Source organism: Dermacentor variabilis, chromosome 5 (genome assembly GCF_050947875.1).
Source record: "Dermacentor variabilis isolate Ectoservices chromosome 5, ASM5094787v1, whole genome shotgun sequence".
NCBI lineage: Eukaryota > Metazoa > Arthropoda > Arachnida > Ixodida > Ixodidae > Dermacentor > Dermacentor variabilis.
In genome coordinates this window covers 14,521,224-14,542,367 of record NC_134572.1, presented here as the reverse complement: position 1 = coordinate 14,542,367, position 21,144 = coordinate 14,521,224, and the positions used below count along the sequence as shown (strand labels likewise).

Genomic DNA, 21,144 nt, shown 5'->3' with positions numbered 1-21,144 from the left:
TTTCTGTTGATTAGAGAGAGCACATGCCAAGAAACCACAAAACATTTTCTGGACTGCACAAGTATTACGAACGGGGACAGCTTTGATGGAACTGTTACGGGCTTGAATGCACTATCTGTGCGAAGTCTCTGGACCCCCCACACACGCTGAGAGAAATCTCAGGGGGTACTCCCCGCATGCACGGTTGATGCTACTTGCTTTGCTATCTCGACTGCCGACGGGCAGCGTTATCGTCCCGGGTGCCGACTCGTGTTTCGCTGCGCGCACCATGGCGAGCAGCGCAGCGCAGCAAGAACGAACGAGAAGCAGCATCCTGCCGCGCGGCGGCGGGATCTACGCTCCCCTCCTCGGCGGTGCGCAATGGTCCCGCCCCGCGAAGCGTTTCCGCTTCCTCCCGCGCGGCCGCAGACGCGGAGCAGCTCCGAGCTCGCCCGGCCAGGCAGCGGCGGCCTGCGGAGTGATCCCCGCGTCTCTTTCTTCTTTCGACAGTGTGGGTGTGTGCGTGCTTTTCCCCTCCCATCGTTCTCCCGCCGCCGCACGCCGACTTCGTCCGAGGGCTGCAGCCAGCGGCATGCGGCCGGACACCTTGCTGCCACCGCTTTTGCCGCAAATACCGTGCCGTTGTTCGTCGTCGGTCTAGAGGATCGACCAGCAGAAGCTGTAACAGCGACCTGCCGACATTCCTTGCGCCCCTCCGGCACCGCCGCCAGTGGATTTGGGCATTCAGGTGGCCGCCAAGCCTCCCCATTTCTCCGGCCGTGCTCGCCGGCTCTCCCGAGAAGAAAGGCGGACGCGCCCCGGGCCGGTCAACGGGTGGCGGCGCGCTCGATGGTGAGTCACACGGGCGCTCTGCCTCCCTTGCGAATCCCATCCCTGCTGCTCTGCATCCGATGCGCGCACGCGACGCCGGCGGCTCTCCGTTCCGCGGCGGCTGTGCTTGTGGGACCCCCGCGCGCGCGCGCCTGCTAGTTCCTTCTCGCTAGAGGGTGAGAGGGGTCGTGAGAGATCAAAGAACCCCCGTTCCTCTTTGCTGAATATGACAGCGCACGCGCGAGGTGCCTGCGATACGCGTGGGAACAGTCGTAAACACGGTGGAAGAAAGAAACGCGTAAGTGCGAACTGGCGAGTGAACAAGCGCCGGCTTTGTATTCGTTAGCTCGGTTGTGGGCGCTGTTAGCGAGCGTGTTTCGCTGTTAGTCAGTCGACTTGGCTATTGAGGTAGTAGGGTCATCATGGCCGCAACTTGTGGCCAAAACTGCCGAAAGCGAAAGTCGGCGTGGCCCCATAGTGCAGTTATATCGGCCGCCAAAGAGCCCGACGCTCTCCGGCTACCTGAACGGCATCTTGCCACCCCTGGCCGCTTTGGGATCCTTATGCATAGTGTGGTTAACGCGCTGCCCCTCTTCGATGAGCAAAGCGAGAACAAGGTAAAAGCGGGAGCCAATGTTTCGACAAGTGAACTTGTCTTTTTCAAGCCCCTCTTCGAAGGTGCTTCGTGCACACTGCTTCCAACGTGTCCTGTCGAATCCATTTGATTAAAACAGCGCTGATGTCTGTAAAAAAATATGTTTGTGGCCCCGTTTATATCTAAAACGGCGAATTTCAGGCGGTCGTCATAGGCACAGCCGCAGAACTGTAGAATGCAGTGTCGTTCCCGGACGTAGGTTATCTGACTTTTCCGTATGTGGAAGTACTAATCAGGAAGTTCAATACATTTCTTCGATCTGTTCTTTTAGTACTGCCCTCGCATGGCTCACCGAACACGGCATTCAGTACTTGGGCTGCTTTATACAGAAATAAGCGAATTGGAAGCTATAAAGGTGCTGGCATGGTGTTTCGGCTCTGACAGAAACGACCCTGGCATGCTGGAAGACATGCTGGAAGTTACCAGCTTTCGGAGATTTCCTTTTTATGTTCTCGTTCCTGTGCAGACGTGCACTCTTCTGTCTAGAGCGTCGGTACTGTGAGCCGCCTAGTAAATAAAATGACATTTTGACGCTTCTGCTGGGTTTGGGAGAGAGAGAAACAATGTTCGGTCGCAGAGGCATCGCAGTGGCACAGTAGTCATCGTCCGAGTACCTTGAGCCTCGCAGATGCTATAGTGCTGCTGTGTATTTCTCTCAACGCGACGCTCGAGTGCTCTAGGCAGACATATGTAAGCACTTTAGTTTTCGGGATTCGGCACAATTTGTTGTGGCTGAATGAGATGGGAGCCGACTTTTATGCGGCCCAACTCGCGGTCATTGTGGCTTCCTTTCGCAATGACTGCTTTCATCGCTGCCTAAAGTGTGCCGGCGAAGGCGGAAAGACAGTTTCAATGTGGGATCTCAAGCGCTCCAAATTTAGCCCCTAGTAAATATCATTTCTTTGTGGCATCTCCAACTTTTTCCCTGTTAAGTTTTTCTAGTGTAATATGTTTCCTTGCGAAGTATAGTCGTATACAACTCAAGTCTGCTGTGAAGCCCCGCGCACGCCCTTACAACCGCCAGCCACTGTTTCTCCGTGAGGCTGCAAATAGTCCGTGCTACAAACTTTCCCTGTTACCTAAATAAGGCGGCAACAACAAAAATAAAATTATAAGCGCGTGATTTTGTGCCTTTTCATTCGTCTATTATAGGGGAACGGTGAAAGCCTAATTATTTGTTGAACTGAAATAACACGCTTGCTTCGCTACAACTATTTATTGTCAAGCTTCAGTTCAGTTTCCAGTGAAGTTTCATGAGTAAAACGGGGTAAGCAGTGAAATGAACTGTACTGCGGACTTTTGAAGAGTGAAATCCTCAGACTACATACACTTTGTCCATGTCTGTTGCACACCCCATCGCTTCCGCTAATGAAAAGACTCTCCAAGAACAGCAGACGCTCCGGAGGTATAAAGTACGACGCCATTTTTAGATGGTCGCATGACGGCGATTTTGTTTGCTTCTGCGATTGGCTGGCGGAATAACAACTCCGCGCGGTCCGTGAGCCTAGTTTGCCAACTGCTGTTTCTTCAAGTTGTATCCTACTATAGTCCCGCGCGCTCTACCTTACATGTATAAGGCAAACGTTAGATAACGTAAAAGCTCTCATGGGCTTTTCAACGCTTTCTCTGGGGCTTCCGTAGTGGAATCCAACGTTCGTTAGCAGTCCTTAAATCAGAATTTGGAAGGTGACAATGTAGTGGAGGCTATGCGACCTCTAATGCTGGCGAAATAAGTGCACTTGTCATGTGTTGAAGTGCGGCCGAAGAGAACGTTTTGTCTGTCGGTGGGAGGGGTATCGGATATCCTTGTGGCAATACGCGGTTACGATGCCGTTGTGATGAAGGCGCTTACACTCTCATAGCATGAGCTGTCAGATCAGCATTCTTCGAAGGTTGTGCCGAACAAGCAGCGAGAGAGAATATACAGATAACGGCTGAGAGGTGACCCAACAGAGTGTCCGGTTGGCTACCTTACACAGAAGGAGGGTGGCAGGGAGACAAAGGGGAACAAAAGGCCTCGCTTGCCGGCGCAATCCAGCGTGCCTGCGTGTACTTGCAACAGGATGGCCATTGTTATCGCTACGCTGTCATATTCGTTATAGAAGCGAAAGAACAAACTTCCGCGGCACTTACAGTGTGCTTACGCGAATCGCGGTGTGGCAGCGCAGATCATGATCGAATTCTTCAGCAGATGTTGCGCCGGCGGTAGGAAAAGGTGGAGCCGTTGGCCGCTGCACTAAGCTATCTTACCTTCAAATCATCGTTGGCTTACAGCAATGTAATAATGGCCTTTGCCCCGTGTTTTTCTTTGCTTGTTCTTTTCCACTGACTCTCCGGCCGCTGTTTCAGTGATCAGCACGTCCTTCTCATTCTTTGCCGCAGCTGATTGCGTGGCACACATTGTATTTGGTGAAGCCGTTGTGAAGAGTGAGACCTCGCTGGACAACTGGTAGAGTTAAACGAGCTACGAGTCCTGACGAGACCGTTTCCCGGCAGCTATCCACTTGTCACTTTGACATTCCTTGCGAGCGTACTCTCTCTTACTCAACCGTCATTGTTACTGCTGTTTTCTTTTATTTCTGCGCATTTATGTATATTCGTTGTAGCCGCGCTTTCCCCTGTCTTAATGAAGTCCTCGGGAGAAGTTGCCAGCGAAACAAGATCACGTTTGATGAAGGGTCACTGTTGCCTATTTTACATCTGACGTTGCGTAATGCTCTTACGCGTTTGAACTGACGTAAAGCGGCTAGTCTTCTGGCTTACAAATCGAATTACGATTTGTAAGCCAGAAGACAAAATTACCGAGCCTAACGTAGTCGACGCACCCGCCGTGGTTGCTCAGTGGCTATGGTGTTGGGCTGCTGAGCACGAGGTCGCGGGATCGAATCCCGGCCACGGCGGCCGCATTTCGATGGGGGCGAAATGCGAAAACACCCGTGTACTTAGATTTAGGTGCACGTTAAAGAACCCCGGGTGGTCGAAATTTCCGGAGTCCTCCACTACGGCGTGCCTCATAATCAGAAAGTGGCTTTGGCACGTAAAACCCCATAACTTAACGTAGTCGACGCTTTATAGTTGTTCTTTTTTTTCAGAACTTTAATGAGACTTAGAATATTGCCTTTTTTGCGCAGGTTTTTCTACATAACTTTTGTAGCAATTAAAATTCATAAGTTACTTTTTATTTATAATAATAATAATAATAATAATAATAATAATAATAATAATAATAATAATAATAATAATGTTTATTTAACGTACCCAAGAACAACCCTAAGGTATGAATGTTGGCGCACGCATACATTAAAATCCGAAAACAAACACTGCAGGGGAATCTAACTTAAAAGTAAGCAATGAATAAAATAACAAATGTGAAAGGAAGAGAGTACGTTCAACAAAGCGCAGTGTAAACACAGGAGGAGAAGCGCAGTTTAACAATGCATGAAACTATGACACAACAAGGCAAAGCTCAGAAAGGAACTATAACAGCGAGTTATGAGAAATATCAAGATAATCAAAATATTCGCTATAAAGACACTGTATTCTGTGGATGGTTGTGTATTGGTCATGGCAGGCAAGGACATGCAAAAGTCATTCTCTGGTGATCTTGCTCGGAGTACGAACCATGATACAACTGAGTAGTTCGGGACAGGCGAGGATATCATGAAGGAGCTTGAAGAGAAACAGAATGTCAGCGCGATAACGTCGGGAGCGAAGTAAGGGCAATGAAAATAATCACATTGTTAGAACAAGGTCCAGTGTCAGTGTTTGCAAAGCGGTGATGATATATTCTTCGAAACGTTTTCTGGACCCGATCTATAATGTAACTGTTGGCTCTGGAAAAGCCATTCCAGACGACCGACGCATATACAAGTTGAGGAAGACAGGTAGTTGTCTACAACTTGCGGAACGACGCGGGAGAATTGAATTCTCTCGCTAGTTTGCAAACAGATCCAAGGGAGCGCATACCTCGCATAGCAACGCGTTTAGTGTGAGCAGAAAAGTGTAAAAGGATGCATGAAAAGAAGTGCACCAAGATCATTTCATTGATCTCACAGACATTACACAACGGTACGGAATCTGCAGAATAAGAAAAAAAAATGCTTACCGTTTTGCGTGTGAAAGTCACGACCTTGGTCTTAGCTGCATTCAAGGAGAGGCATCATTGCATCATTTAGGAAAGGATAGCAGGTCCGACTGCAGGGTGTGACAGTCATCAGCACCGTGAATTTTCTTAAAAATCTTGATGTCATCAGCGCGTAGACGGAAAGTAGAGTTCCGAGTAGCGCAATGAACCTTATTAATACATATTTTTAAAAAGTGGCCCAAATAATAATATACTGATCCTACATATATATATATATATACATAATTAGTGATTTTAACAAATAATATACTGATACTTGAGGGACGCCGCTACTCGCCATGCAAAAGTACGTTTGGCCATTGACGTTAACATGATCAATCAACAAGATAACTGACGAGTCTCAACATCACAGTGCGTAAGATTGATCATAAGCAGTGAGCGGCAGACTATATCAATGGCTTTGCTCAGGTCGCAGTAGACGGTGCCAACTTGCCCCCTTTGAAGTACCGGCGCGGAGATCTATGTCATGAAACTTGCGACATTTGTGATAGTAGAATGGCTGGTGAGAAATCCATGCTTAATAGAAATGAGTGAGTTCTTTACAGTGAAAAACAATATTGCCACGAGCATAACAGTTGGCTGTTAGTGATAAAGTGTTGGCAACACTTTATCAGTGTTGCTGTGTATGTGCTTTGTTCCTTTTTTTCCCCTCTGTTTCGCATTTGAAGCATCGCGACGGCGTGTTCTGCAAGGGGGCAATGCCACAAGCATAACAGTTGGCTGTGTAGTGGGTTTGCCGCTTCTGCAAAAGACGACGACGACGAAGACGTACTCTCAGTGAAGGCGTCAGACGGGAACTGTCTGCTTCCATTAGATTAAACTTAATAGTTTTTGTCATATATATAGTAACATGACTATATGTTGTGAAGAGCAAGCTCGAAAATCTTAGACGAGGCACAGAGAAGACAAATCGGGCGATAATTCGAGACATCGGTTTTACAGCCAGACTTAAATACAGCTAAAACGCGAGGAGTTTTCCACATGTGAGGGAAAGTGGAAGTATTCAAAGAGTTGTTAAACACAAATGTCAACACTGGAGCAAATATACTGCCGTGAGCCTTGAGAATTGCGGAGCGGATGCCATCAGAGCCGCAGGATAGGGAAGGCTTCAAGCATTCAAGGCATTCGTGGATGAGCTTTTCATCAAACAACACAGCACTAGATGCAGGATCCGTCGTGTGCTTCTGACCGACTCCAGCGTTGAAACATGCGGCTTTGTATAATCATCAGAAGTGGGCAGCAAAACAATCCGCGATTGTTTGGACTTCTGCTCCTCTAGAGTCGAGCAGGGGAAAACACTCTCCACGTGTATTAGAGCGCTTACGGATGCATACTTCCGAAATTCCGCTGGCCGGTCGGAGGCGCTCTTTTCCAAGAATACAATATGTGTGTCTTGATGCCGCTTATAGAGGCGCTCACAGAGAGCCCGAAAAAAAGGGGAATTCTTCTCTCCGCTCACTAGGCACGGGAATTCCAAATTTTTGCACGCGATCTTTGTTTTAGGGTGATTATGAGTTCAGACGAGAACCAGTGGAATAATAATAATAATAATAATAATAATAATAATAATAATAATAATAATAATAATAATAATAATAATACGCGTGGGCACAGTAGAACTTAAATGCTACAGCCAAGATCTTTCAAAATAATAGACAGAACGCGCATGGCTGTTTGCGATGAGTCCTGGTTTCGCATGTTTGTGCTACTGCGCTGTTGCGTTTCGCCTGCGACACGTGGTTTTGCCGGCGCGACGGCGGCGGGGCGGCGGACATTTTGGCCCGATCGTCGTCACCGCAACACTCATCGCCAGGTGTTTCCAGGCGCGTCTGCGGCGATGCGACCGCCTAGGGATTTCGTTCCAGTCAGTGTGCCCGAAACAGGCGATGCCAAAGCAGGGATCTCCTTCCAGTTATTGGGCCCGAAACAGGCGATGCCAAAGCAGGGATCTCGTTCCAGTCATTGTGCCCGAAACAGGCGATGCCAAAGCAGGGACCATCTTCTCGTTACAGTCATTGTGTCCGACCGGCAGCGCCACGACAGTGTGCTGCGCAGCGCCACGACCAGGTGCTACGAGATCGTGCGCAGCGCCACGACATGGTGCTACGGCATCGCTACGACAGTGTGCGTCACCATTAGCCCATTGTACATTCACGTGCTCGTCTTTTGAGGGGTTCCTTCTTGCCCTCAACTGCGAGAGTATAAAAACAGCTGCCCCCGGACGCCAGAGGAGGGCTCCGATTTCTTCCGTTGAGTGAAGTGCTCTCCCGTCTCTCTACTTCGGTCAAACCTGACCGCCAACTCTTTGCGATGTTAAAATAAACAAGTTGTTTCGTTGTTACCTGTCGACTCATGCTTTGCCGGGACCTTCGGATGCTTCGAGTTGTACCCCAGGCCGCCAGGCCAACGCTACCCTTGGGGCTTGCGACCCAGGTACAACCACGGCCGTCAGCGCCGAGTTCCCAACAGATCGTACCAGCAGTCCGATCCAAACATCTGGTTGCCAGCGGTGAGATCGCCTACGACTTCAAACAACTGTCTGCCAGCGGCGAGATCACGACAACGGAGGCCAGCAGCAAAGAGATGCAGTTGACAGTATGCTGAGCAGCTCAACGACGATCCGGGAGCAGTGCAACGAGCCCTGTGTGACGACTGGTTGCCTGCAGCGGAACGACTGCGCGGAATTCCTGCCTGCGAGGTTTGGTGAGTGCGGGACTTTCTTCTTCTGAGCGTTGCCAGGCTTTTTGTTAGTGTCAGAAACAGAGCTGGTAATTGTGGTTGTCGTTGCTGCCGGGTTAGTTGCGGCAAGACAATAGTAAGCAGTAGAGAAAGCAGCATTCAGAGCAGCCATGGATTTGAAGTCGTTGCGCAAACCGAAATTGTTGGAGCTTGCAAGAGAGTTGGGTCTGGATGTCTCAGACAAACTAAGAAAACCGGAACTGCTAAAGGCTATTCTTGAGTTAGAGGCTGAGGATGACGAGCTGTCGGAATGCCTTGAGACTATTGAAGAGAGGGAGACTGCAAAAAGAGAAGAGCGCGAACGTAAAGAACAGAAAGAGCGAGAGCAACAAGAGAAAAAAGAAGAGCGTGACCGTCAACACGCTTTGGAAATGAAGCGTCTCGAGATAGAGATGGAACGCGCTCGTAATGGAAGTCAGGCACACGGTGCAGGAGAACGCGTATTGTTCAAAATGACTGACCTAATGCGGCCGTTTAAGCTTGGAGAGGACATTGGTTTGTTCCTGGTTAACTTTGAGCGAACGTGCGAGAAGCAGGGGTTCTCTCGGGAAACGTGGCCACAGCGCTTGCTCACTTTGTTACCCGGCGAGGCGGCCGACGTAGTCGCTCGCTTGGATAGAGAGGAAGCAGAGGATTTCGACAAAGTAAAATCGAGTCTGCTAAAAAAGTACCGGCTGTCTGCGGAAGCGTTCCGTCGGAAGTTTCGGGAAAATGAGAAAGGCAGAAGTGAGTCATATACAGAGTTTGCGTATAGGCTTATGTCGAACATGCAGGAGTGGCTCAAAGAAGAGAAAGCGTTTGGTGACCACGATAAAGTTCTGCAGTGTTTCGGGCTAGAACAGTTTTATAGTCGGTTACCGGAGAACGTGCGATACTGGGTCTTGGATAGGCCAGACGTGAGTACGGTGGCTAGAGCCGCTGAGCTAGCCGAGGAGTTTGTGACGCGTCGAGCTCGCGGAGCTAAGGACGGTCAAAAGGGTGAATTTGGCTCGAAGTTTGAGAGGCCGAAGTTCACGCCCATGAGATTAAAGGGGGACACGCGTAGTGCGGATGCGAGCGAAAGCAGTCCGACCAGACGTAAAGAGACGGCGGCAGCCAAACGCAGAAAGCGGTTCGAGATGAGGCGAGCGGGCGTTTGTTATACGTGCCAGAAGCCGGGTCACTTTTCGGCGCAGTGTCCGGAAACAACACCAAAAGTTGTGTTTTTTTCAATAGGCAGCACTGACGAGAACATGAAGCTTCTCGAGCCTTACATGCGAGACCTCCTCGTGAACGGGAAAGAGTGCCGAGTGCTTCGCGATTCTGCAGCTACGATGGATGTAGTTCACCCGTCTTATGTAGAACCCCATATGTTCACGGGCGAGTGCGCATGGATCAAGCAAGCCGTGGAAGCTCATAGCGTGTGTCTGCCGGTAGCAAAGGTGCTTATTGAAGGACCTTTCGGAGCGCTTGAGACAGAGGCGGCAGTGTCATCTATGCTGCCACCCCAGTACCCGTACCTATTTTCAAACAGGTCCGATCACCTCCTGCGCGAGAAGGGGCTTTTGTTTGGTGAAGCTAGTGTTCAGGCCTTAACCAGATCGAAGGTTCGGGAGCTCGCTGCAAAGGCGGTAGTTGCGGGGCCGACGTTATCAAACAACGAAAAAGGGTCAGAGGCGCAGCAAGCTGATATTCAGAGCACGCCCGAACAGAATAAAATTGAGTCTGTAGCGTTGAAGGCGCCAGATACTGGAGAGGAAAATCCCGACGCGGGAAAGTTAGAAGAGCTATCTACTGATTTGCTCATCGCGCCTACGTCAGACGGACTTGATAGGTTGCTAAAAGTCAGCCGGACGGCTTTGATAGCCGAGCAAAAAAAGGATGGCAGCCTGGAAAACGTGCGCTGCAATGTCAAAGAAGGTATCGCCAGGAAAACTGCGCGTTTTGTGGAAAGAGGTGGAGTCCTGTACCGGAAGTATCTAGACCGCCGAGGAGTGGAGTTCGATCAGCTGGTCGTGCCTCAATGCTATCGTCAGGATCTGTTGCGCTTGTCACATGGGGGTTCGTGGTCCGGACACCTAGGAGTTAAGAAAACTAAGGACCGTCTCTTGCAAGAGTACTATTGGCCAGGGTGTTTTCGGGACGCAGACCATTTCGTGAGGACATGTGACACTTGTCAGCGGGTGGGCAAACCAGGGGACAAATCGAGGGCGCCGTTGAAATTGGTACCTATCATTACGGAGCCTTTTAGACGGCTCGTTATTGATACAGTGGGACCTCTGCCGGTAACAGCCACGGGGTACAGACACATTTTGACTGTGATCTGCCCAGCGACAAAGTTCCCTGAAGCAGTGCCGCTTAAAGAACTCAGCTCAGTTGAGATAGTTAATGCACTACTGTCCATATTTGCGCGAGTTGGTTTTCCTGCAGAAATTCAATCAGATCAGGGCACAGTGTTTACTAGCGCTTTGACGACAACTTTTCTCGAAAGGTGTGGGGTAAAGCTGCTACACAGCTCAGTGTACCACCCACAGTCGAATTCCGTTGAGAAGCTCCACTCCGTCATGAAGCGCGTGTTGAGAGCCTTGTGTTTTGAACATCAAACTGACTGGGAGCTGTGTCTGCCTGGGGTGATGTTTGCTTTAAGGACCGCGCCGCATGCGGCTACGGGGTTTTCGCCAGCTGAACTGGTGTACGGTCGCTCGCTTCGATCTCCGCTTCGCATGCTTCGAGAATCATGGGAAGGTAGGGGCGACGACCCAGTCGTGGTGGAGTACGTGCTTAAGCTCCTCGAACGCTTAAGAAGGGCACAGGAGTTGTCAGGTGAAGCAATGACAAAGGCCCAGCAGAGGGCCAAGGTTTATTATGATCGGACAGCCAGGGCCCGTCGTTTTGAGGTTGGCGATGAGGTCATGATATTGCGCACATCGCTAAACAACAAACTAGACGTGCAGTGGGAGGGCCCAGCGCGAATTGTTCAGAAACTGTCGGACGTTAACTACGTGGTAAGTCTGCCAGGAAAGCGGAAAGCACAGCAAGTTTACCACTGTAATCTGCTCAAACCTTATAGACAAAGGGAAGCAGTGGTGTGCATGATGGTAAACGTTCCTGAAGAGCTTCCGGTCGAGCTTCCGGGACTAGGCTCAGTGACGAACAGGGAAGACACCGGTCAAGTCATTAGTGACCTTATCAGTAAAGCACCGCTGTCGCCTGAGCAGAAAACCGAACTACACCAGCTATTACAAGAGTTTCAAGGTCTGTTCTCTGAGAGGCCTGGTAGGACTTCTGTACTTACTCATGATATAGAACTTACCTCCACAGAGCCAGTACGATCCAAGGCGTATCGGGTGTCACCCCGCCAGAGCGATATTATGGAGGCTGAGGTAAAGAAAATGCTACAGCTCGGTGTTATTGAGGCAGGTGAGAGTGATTATACCTCCCCTTTGATTTTAGTTGAGGTACCGGGCAAGGAACCTCGTCCTTGCGTCGACTACCGCAGGCTTAATTCCATCACTAAGGATCAAATTTATCCGATCCCTAACATCGAGGAGCGCCTTGAGAAAGTTAGTAGCGCTCAGTTTATTTCCACCCTAGATCTTGTCAGGGGTTATTGGCAGGTTCCACTTACAGAAGAGGCTAGTAGGTATGCGGCGTTCATTTCACCAATGGGAACATTCCGTCCTAAAGTGTTGAGTTTTGGTTTGAAGAACGCGCCATACTGTTTTTCAAGTCTCATGGATAAAGTGTTGCGGGGACAGCAAGAATTCGCTTTACCGTATCTAGACGACGTAGCGATATTCTCCGCATCCTGGTCTGAGCATATGACACACTTGCGGGCAGTGCTAACCCGCCTGCGCGAAGCAGGCTTGACAGTAAAGGCTCCTAAGTGCCAGTTAGCACAGGCCGAGGTTGTCTACCTCGGTCACGTGATTGGTCAGGGTCGTCGCCGCCCCTCTGAAATAAAAGTGGCCGCTGTGCGAGACTTTCCGCAACCGCGCACAAAGACCGATATTCGGTCGTTCTTAGGTGTCGCCGGCTACTATCAGAGGTACATCCCTAGGTACTCTGATATCGCGGCTCCCCTGACGGATGCTCTAAGAAAGACAGAGCCTCAAACAGTCGTCTGGGACGAGACAAAGGAAAGAGCTTTTAGCGCCCTAAAGAGTGCCCTAACAAGCCAGCCTGTGCTACGATCGCCAGACTATACAAAAGGGTTCATTGTTCAGTGCGATGCTAGTGAGCGAGGCATGGGCGTTGTACTGTGCCAACGGGAAAATGGAGAAGTAGAACACCCCGTCCTGTATGCTAGTCGTAAGCTGACCAGTCGTGAGCAGGCGTATAGCGCCACCGAGAAAGAGTGTGCATGTCTCGTGTGGGCCGTTCAGAAATTGTCATGCTATCTAGCCGGCTCGAGGTTTATCATTGAGACAGATCACTGCCCTCTCCAATGGCTGCAGACCATCTCTCCCAAAAATGGCCGCCTCCTGCGCTGGAGCCTCGCTTTACAACAATATTCCTTTGAGGTGCGTTACAAAAAGGGGAGTCTCAACGGTAACGCCGATGGCTTAAGTCGAAGCCCCTAACGTAGGAATCAGCCTCAAAATTGTTTGTTACTGATGTTTTTCTTCCTGAGGCAGGATTTTTTTTAACATATTGCTTTTGTTTAGTGTTTCAAAGTGATGATATGCTTTCTAGTGCAATTTTTCAATTTGTGGACGCGTTCTGAGTGATGCTAGACTACTGTAAGGAACTAGGCAGTGGTATAAAAAGGGGAAAGAGCCTGGCAGGGCTTAGTGAGGGTTGTGCCGTGCTTGCTGACTGAGCGGTTGAGTTTTCAGCGTAGTTCTAACGCTTGCCGGGAACGAGAACAAAAATGTGAACTCTCCCGAAGTCACTTTGCAGTGTCCCGTGCGAACCTGAACGAGAGAACGAGGCCTTCTCTGTGCGCTGCGCTCAAGAAACGTCAAGGGACGCCCGACTTCGGTTATGAGCATCATCGAGCGACATCCCTCCGGACAGCGGATGCAGTCCCCTGTCCATCGGGATCTCCTTTCCCCGGCGGGGCGGTCTGTTGCGTTTCGCCTGCGACACGTGGTTTTGCCGGCGCGACGGCGGCGGGGCGGCGGACATTTTGGCCCGATCGTCGTCACCGCAACACTCATCGCCAGGTGTTTCCAGGCGCGTCTGCGGCGATGCGACCGCCTAGGGATTTCGTTCCAGTCAGTGTGCCCGAAACAGGCGATGCCAAAGCAGGGATCTCCTTCCAGTTATTGGGCCCGAAACAGGCGATGCCAAAGCAGGGATCTCGTTCCAGTCATTGTGCCCGAAACAGGCGATGCCAAAGCAGGGACCATCTTCTCGTTACAGTCATTGTGTCCGACCGGCAGCGCCACGACAGTGTGCTGCGCAGCGCCACGACCAGGTGCTACGAGATCGTGCGCAGCGCCACGACATGGTGCTACGGCATCGCTACGACAGTGTGCGTCACCATTAGCCCATTGTACATTCACGTGCTCGTCTTTTGAGGGGTTCCTTCTTGCCCTCAACTGCGAGAGTATAAAAACAGCTGCCCCCGGACGCCAGAGGAGGGCTCCGATTTCTTCCGTTGAGTGAAGTGCTCTCCCGTCTCTCTACTTCGGTCAAACCTGACCGCCAACTCTTTGCGATGTTAAAATAAACAAGTTGTTTCGTTGTTACCTGTCGACTCATGCTTTGCCGGGACCTTCGGATGCTTCGAGTTGTACCCCAGGCCGCCAGGCCAACGCTACCCTTGGGGCTTGCGACCCAGGTACAACCACGGCCGTCAGCGCCGAGTTCCCAACAGATCGTACCAGCAGTCCGATCCAAACAGCGCCCACTGCCCTTTTGTAGGTCTCCCATTTGCCTGTGAATAGATCAGTCGTAAGTCAGGCATCTTCCCTGTGCATTTGTGCCTCCGGCGATTTCCTAGCTTAGCCTGTTGACTGCTGCGCTCATTAAGGTGTCAACCGGTCCAACAAACAACCCTTAGGAACTTCCATTTGTGCGTAGTTGCAGACTTTCGAAGCTGTTTGATCGCTAGCTTTTCCACGAACTATATAAATTGTCAAATTATTTGTTTGATGATGCCACGACGCGAAACGAACGCATTAATGTAATAAAGCATTCTGGCAAAAATGCGCGCACATTCTATTGAATAATAAAGAAGAATAATGGCATTGTATTTGTCAAACTCATGTGGTGGTATCTTGAGGGCCTTATGCACTCAAGATAGCTGAAACTTCGGAACGCATTGTGTCTTTGTTGCACGTTGTTGTGCTCTACGAAAAACGCATATTTTCGGGGTTTGTCGTTAGAATACGAAATGACGAGACATTTAATGCATCTAATAGCAAACGGGTCGATTTACCTCTTACAATAAATTGCCGTTTTAGTTGTCGCTCAGAGTCAAATATGGCATGCTCTCAAACACCAACTTGTAGTTTTTCAAGCGACCAAATTATACTTTTGTTAGTAGAAGGCCTGTTTGGGCCAGTTGGTTTTCCATGTTAGACTGTGTGGTACAGAGCTGAGCGGGGCAGGGGACACAGGAAGAAACGAGGACAAGCACTTACTGTCAAATGAAATTTTATTGCCTGATATAAGGTGTTATGTAGGAAAAAGAGAGGGATAACGACACAAAGATATGTATGTAAAAACAAACAATAACGATCAAATAAAATCAAGAAGAAAGAAATTACAAAGATGCCGTCACCGCTCACTGTTCGCGCTGCCATTGTCTAAGAATGCCATCTCCCTTCGTTATGAGGCCAGGGATGGCTTACTTATGCACAGGCATTCTTCACGTGCCATGACAGCCGATTCAACTATGATGCGCGTTAGATCATCGCTGTGTGTGAAGATAACTTTTGTTTTTCCAAACAGAGGGGCGCAACCGCATGCGCTACAATGCAGGGCTGAGAAACCTTCCTTTCCATTCTTAACATTATTCGCATGTTCACGCAGACGATAGTTTCGACACCTGCATGTCTGACCTACGTAGCATGCGCCGCATTTCAAGGGGCTCTGTACACAACCACCTGCACAGAATGCACGTAACGGTTGCGGTGCCTGACTTCACACTGGGCTTTTTTGCTTCTTGATAGGAATTGTTTTTCCTTGATATCGAACAAAGCTTGTGCGCGGCGCTTTGCCTCGTTTTTTCATGTGTCCCCTATCCCGCTACGCACTATACCACAAAGTCTAAAATTTGTTTGTAGAGCTATCTCCTGTCTTAAACTTACGATATTGCTTTTATGTTCTTACATTTTAACTTAGGATGACATGTTCGATAATTTTTCAAGGCAGAAAGCGAGATTTTGTTCCTTTTTTAGAGATATGCGCTCTTTCAGTGCGCATCTTCGCGCAGTTTAAGTAGTCGATCTGTAGCCGCCCTGACGCACATTGAGAAGCTGAAAGGCTTGCGCTAATGCGAACGCGCTATCGACAGCGCAGCTCGCGCACGAAGCCTGCCATCGAGCATATTACTTAATAATATAGGCGCTGATGCGTGGTACCGACTTGCGTTAGCTGCATGCTGCTGGATGTTTCCGGTAAAGGGAGGAAAACTGATAGAAGTGTGGTGGATTGGTCATTCGTGTCCACGTCTCACGATACCTAAATGTCTCTCTTGCCCTCTCCCCTAGAAGAGCAAACTAAAGAGAACGAGGGGCCTTACTTAACGAGATAAAGTATATAATAACGAGGTTAACCGGGCTATATCTACAGTCGGCGACCCTGTACTGGTGAAGGGGGTAAGGGGCACGAAAGACGAATGAAAAGAAGGAAACAAGGAGAAATTTAAAGCACACCAGGTAGTTGCTTTTATGCAAAGCGACATTGAACTGCGTTCTTTGTGTATATGGCGCAGTCAAAGTTGTACGTAGAAGCTCAAGCTCATCGTCATTATCCCCGTCTTTACCGCTTGTGGGATGGCTACTTGTTGTGCGTTTGTTTCAGATGCATACGTGCAGTGAACACCGATTGAAAGGCGATACTTGAGAGCGCGTGGCTAGTACCGCCGTTTTCTGGCGCCCCCCGGTCGGCGCTGGGTGATACAGCTGTGTGACCGGATGCAGTCACAATGCGTCACAAAAGCTCTCGCTTTCCTCGTATGCCACGATCATCAGCTCGGTGTCTCCAGCGCTCAGAGTCGGTGCAAAAAGACGCCATCAGCTATGCGCTCCGAGTGTCGTGTTTCAACCTCTGAGCACCGTACCTATATATAAGCGCAAGTTTTATAGTTCTGTTGATGTATTTCATACCCAATTTCTCTGCACGGGTAATCATAATACCAGAGCCTGAGAACCGGCGCACGGATATGAGATACTATTGCGGGAATACGAGATCAAATGGGAAATGCAGGAAATCTAATCAGAATCGCTATATGTCTGCGTTGCGCTGAACGGCACTTTCCTACCGAAAAAAAAAAAAAGACTCAACGCGAACGCCATAACGCGCGAACTGTAGGAAGAACTGAAAGTTAGGCGTTATTCTATGAGTTATGCAACTAGCGCGCGGAAGTAAAAGGAAGGTACGGGTCACGCGTGCGCAAGTTGTAGGTGCCTCGCATTTGCTTAAAAGTGAAGAAGTCTTAAGCTTACGTATGTAAGATCACTGCAAGAAGAGACGAAAATCTTCCTCGAGACTTATTTATACGAATGTCAAAGCGTAAAAGATATATATGTTCAAAATTCGCGTTTGGTTTATCGCACATAGCGTTTTTGTTATGCGACACCAATTTTCGGCAAACCTTTTAACGTAATCGATATGGTTGCGTTTCAGTTTCCAACGGAAAAAGCGAATATGCGGCGGCCCCCGTATTCTCTCCCCTCGCCCTTTTCTCGCTGTCACACCTTCGCCACACACTCGAAAGTAAAATGCAGCGCATCGTTCGTTTTGCTTTCTTTCTATTACTCAGGGTAAGAGCGGATGCACGTGTAGCGTGACATATCGGAGCACACGTTTTCAAGTTTGAAGAGAATGAGCATTCTTTTTTAGCCGCAAATGAGAGAACTTTACCCAGAGTTGACAGTTCACTTCGTCTCCTATTAATGAGTTGCATTTTTCTTTACCTCCGGTACTCGACTTTTCGTGCTGCGTCGCCAGGAACTGCTGTTACGCTTTTTTCTTTCTAATTAAACGAGGTGAATATGATATCAGCCCACATCGTCCATATTTCTAGCTTTCATCGTCCATATTTGCATCGTCCATATTTCTAGCTTTCAAGAAGACCGGAGAAATAAACTACGCGAGTGAACTGCGTGCCTAATTAACAGTTCCGGAGACATTTTTCGAATGCTTCTCCCGGCGCGCCCACCTCTGCGCGTCCGTTCATTTTTCTTTTTGAAGCTCTCGTGTTCACGTCGTTTTGCAAGCTGCACGGCTGGCAGCTTGCCGCAAGGAACAAAGCAAACAATAAACGCCGCAGCCTTGCGAGACCCGAAAGACAGCAGCGCGCCGCATCCAATGGACTAGTTTATCTCGTGCTCACCGCAGCCAGTGCGCGTATGCTGCCTGTTTTCATACAAGCAAAAAAAAAAAAGTATAGGGGGACTTAAAAAGAAGGAAACTGCGATGGCAGAGTTTAAAGTACATTGCTGGCGTCGCCGGAAGTTTATTATCGCTTTTGAGAGTCGAAAAAGACTCATTTGTTCGAAGCTATAGCCCGAGGTTTTGTGCGCCAGGCGCAAATTACTGGGACGCGCCAGTTTCTCTTGCTGAAAAGAAAACGAACGAAGAGCGCCGCCCACCCCTAGGACCGTCCTCTGCACTGACGTTAATGAATGGCTTTCAGAGTCGCGACGAATTGCTAAAAACTTTGCGTGTTTCGTTCCCACAGTCAACCCGCTGCAAGTTGGTTCGAGCTCTCTCTCTCTTTCTCTCTCTCTCTCTCTCTCCCTCGCTCCCGTTACGCTCAATATTTCAGCACAGACATTTTCCCGTCAGACAGCGGTGCCTTTGCATCGCTTATTCCTTTTCCGATGGCATTCGCTCTCGTCTCTCGATGTTTTCGGAGCTGTCGCCAGGAGCATCAATAAAAATGCCTCTTCCATCCGATCTCTTCCTGTTCCTGCTTAGCGTGTCGCATTTACGAGTCGCGTTATCGGCTCCTTTCAACGAGGAGGCCGTCATTAGAGAGCAGCGTTGCAGCGTGTACGTTTTACTTCGCAGTTTGAAACCATCTGAAGGCAATTGCATTAGATCTAACCTAACTGAATTAAATTGTCGCAGCACAGCATATTTCAGCACGAGGAAGTGGTAAAGACGCGCAACGTTTTCACGGATAAGTGGGTTAGGAGGATATGCCTTGATCGATGTGGGACTGGGTTGTGAGAAATATGGGCAGGCTCAGGTCATTATCCTCGTCGCGACAGCGCAAGGACATCACATGTCTCAATAGCACTGTAGAGATATAGAGAAGTTCTCTCATGAAAGGTTTGCCTGGCAGCACGCTTAGCATGTTACTTCAAGTGAATGCGATAAGCGGTACACGCGAGGCATACGACGCTTCACGCGTAACACAACATGCATAATTAAAGCATCTCGTTGAAAACGTTGTCCAGCAGAAAGTTAAAAGCGACTGGAGTGCGTGGCCATCACTGGGCGGCATCGTCTTGTGATAACCATCGGTGTTAGATCTCCTAATTGCGATCGCATGATCTTGGAAATCGACCTCGCTGATCGGACAGTTGTGCTTTTTTATCATCAGATGTAAGTTCAAGTTCAAGTTTATTTATCAACGATGTCCGTTTTACAAAGAATGGTATACAAAATTAGTACTACGCAGGGAGCCCTAAAGTTAGAAACTGTCAGGGGGACTTCCATACATGAAGAAAAGGAAAAAAAAAAAGAGGTATAGATCAAGCATTGGTTATAGTGACCTTACAGTCTATTTGAAAAAAAAATAACGAACAGTGCGAAAAACAAGAAGATATAAAGCTGTTTAATAAGAGAAAAAATTGCAAACAAGACTTCTGTAATGAACAAGCAATGCAAGTTTACAATACAATGAAACTAGGAGTAATATAACATGTAGTATTATAGCTAAGTCAATTATTATTACAGTCACAAAAGTCACTAGTTAGGATGAAGAGAGTTGCTGCATAACATATTTCTTAACTTGGTTCTTGAATATATGCTCTGTCGGGGATGATTTAATGGTATGTGGAATAGAATTCCACAGTTTGATTCCCGCAAATGTGTTAGTGACGTTACCATAGTTTGTGCGCACTTTAGGTAAAAGACGATTATCAAGTTGAGAGAACCAAGTAACGTTAGTATTTTAAGAAGCTTCAATAACAAAGCCATCTAGTGTAGGAGTTGTTCGCATCATGGACGATGCTGCGTACATTATATATGTACGATCAGCGCCATTCCTAGCATCTACGAATGTAACTAAGAGCAACCAAAATGGGTATTCAAATGAAGTCATTTAGTTCAAAGATGTGCCAGATCATGTTATAGTAAGCAATAACTTTTACTCTAGGGTCAATCAAAGCATAATACTGGTAGGTCATGTTATTGGGTCTTTAGCACTGTAACTGCTTAGCGCAATAGAATATTAACTCGGAGCTACGGAGTCCGTCCTTCTCCTAACCGCACAAGAAATTGCACAATATGTTAATAAGCTTTGAAAATTAGGTCATGTAAGTTGCGCCGTTAACTTTAGTCACTTTAATCGTACCAGCTTTTCAGTTTTATCCAGTTTGTAACTTTACAGTTTCTGCTTACAGTTTCTGCTTCGCAGTTTCAAGCTGTCCGACTAATTCTGTGCAGGAGCATGGCTGTGAATCATGTCCATACTGCGATGATTGGCTCAGCTTTTTGAATGCCCCCTGTCATCACGACACTGTCTTGCTTCTTCCGCACACGACGTTATTCGCCTGGACCGCGAGACATTTGTGCTTGGAGACCACAAATGCTGTTATATTGTATACGTTTATCTCAATAACATGTAAATGTTTCAGAAAACGGAAGCCAGATGTCTCGATATTTGTTCTTGGTGTGTGAGGTCACTTAGCCGGTTCGTTCGTGCTTTCTGACGATGTTTTCATAAGGTAAACATCCGAAGTGGCTGGTCGGGTGTTTTCCAAGTATTACTATACTGAACTTGAAGTTATGTTCCATGTTCCTTTAATGAGCGCAAGAGTGATATTCACATTTGTGGAGAGGATAAAACTGCCTGGACAATTGAAAATTGGCAATCTGCTCTGCTGCGGCACGCTTTTATTTATGCTTAGGGTACCAGAAAGTTGGCGAAACTACATTTTTCGATGGGCGGATTCTGCGGTCAAAGCGTGCCAAGGTGCTGAAGTTTCATCACGGGGCTCTGGCACTTAAACCTTCTTCTCTTAGCCTCTCATTGGCGCGACGTTCTTAGCTTGCAACAGTGGCCTACAAAAAAATGAAGGTCGTTCGTACATCACGATTCAGTGCATGCAATATCTAGTTGGTTTAGTTTTTTTTTCGCACAGAATTAAAAGTGAAATGCTCTAAATTCCCTGCACACTGTCAGGCTTCGCCCCGCTACATATCCAGCCGCGTTTGGCACACGAAAGGAACTCGGCAGTCAAACAGGCAACTGAGAGAAAGTAGGTTCGTGGCTCGTGATGGCTGATGTTTCGTTTTAACAAACTGCTACAGTGCTCTTGTTTGTATTCAATAGCAGAAGGCCTACAATGGAGGCCACTTCACCTCGAAATTTAACGCCCGAAAGATAAAGGAAGGCACCCAGAACGTAATCATTGCCATTATTATTATTATTATTATTATTATTATTATTATTATTATTATTATT

General features: G+C 48.3%; 1 protein-coding gene across 6 annotated transcripts in view; it reads left to right on the top strand.

Annotated features, from left to right (window-relative positions):
• The first annotated feature begins 392 nt into the window (after window positions 1-392).
• LOC142582277 (galactosylceramide sulfotransferase-like) overlaps window positions 393-21,144 on the top strand; it is a 221,846-nt gene continuing 201,094 nt past the window's right edge. For all 6 annotated transcript variants that reach the window (XM_075691779.1, XM_075691776.1, XM_075691777.1 and 3 more), the window contains exon 1: window positions 393-831. The gene's annotated coding sequence lies outside the window, so the exon portion shown is untranslated. The remainder of the gene's footprint in view (window positions 832-21,144) is intronic.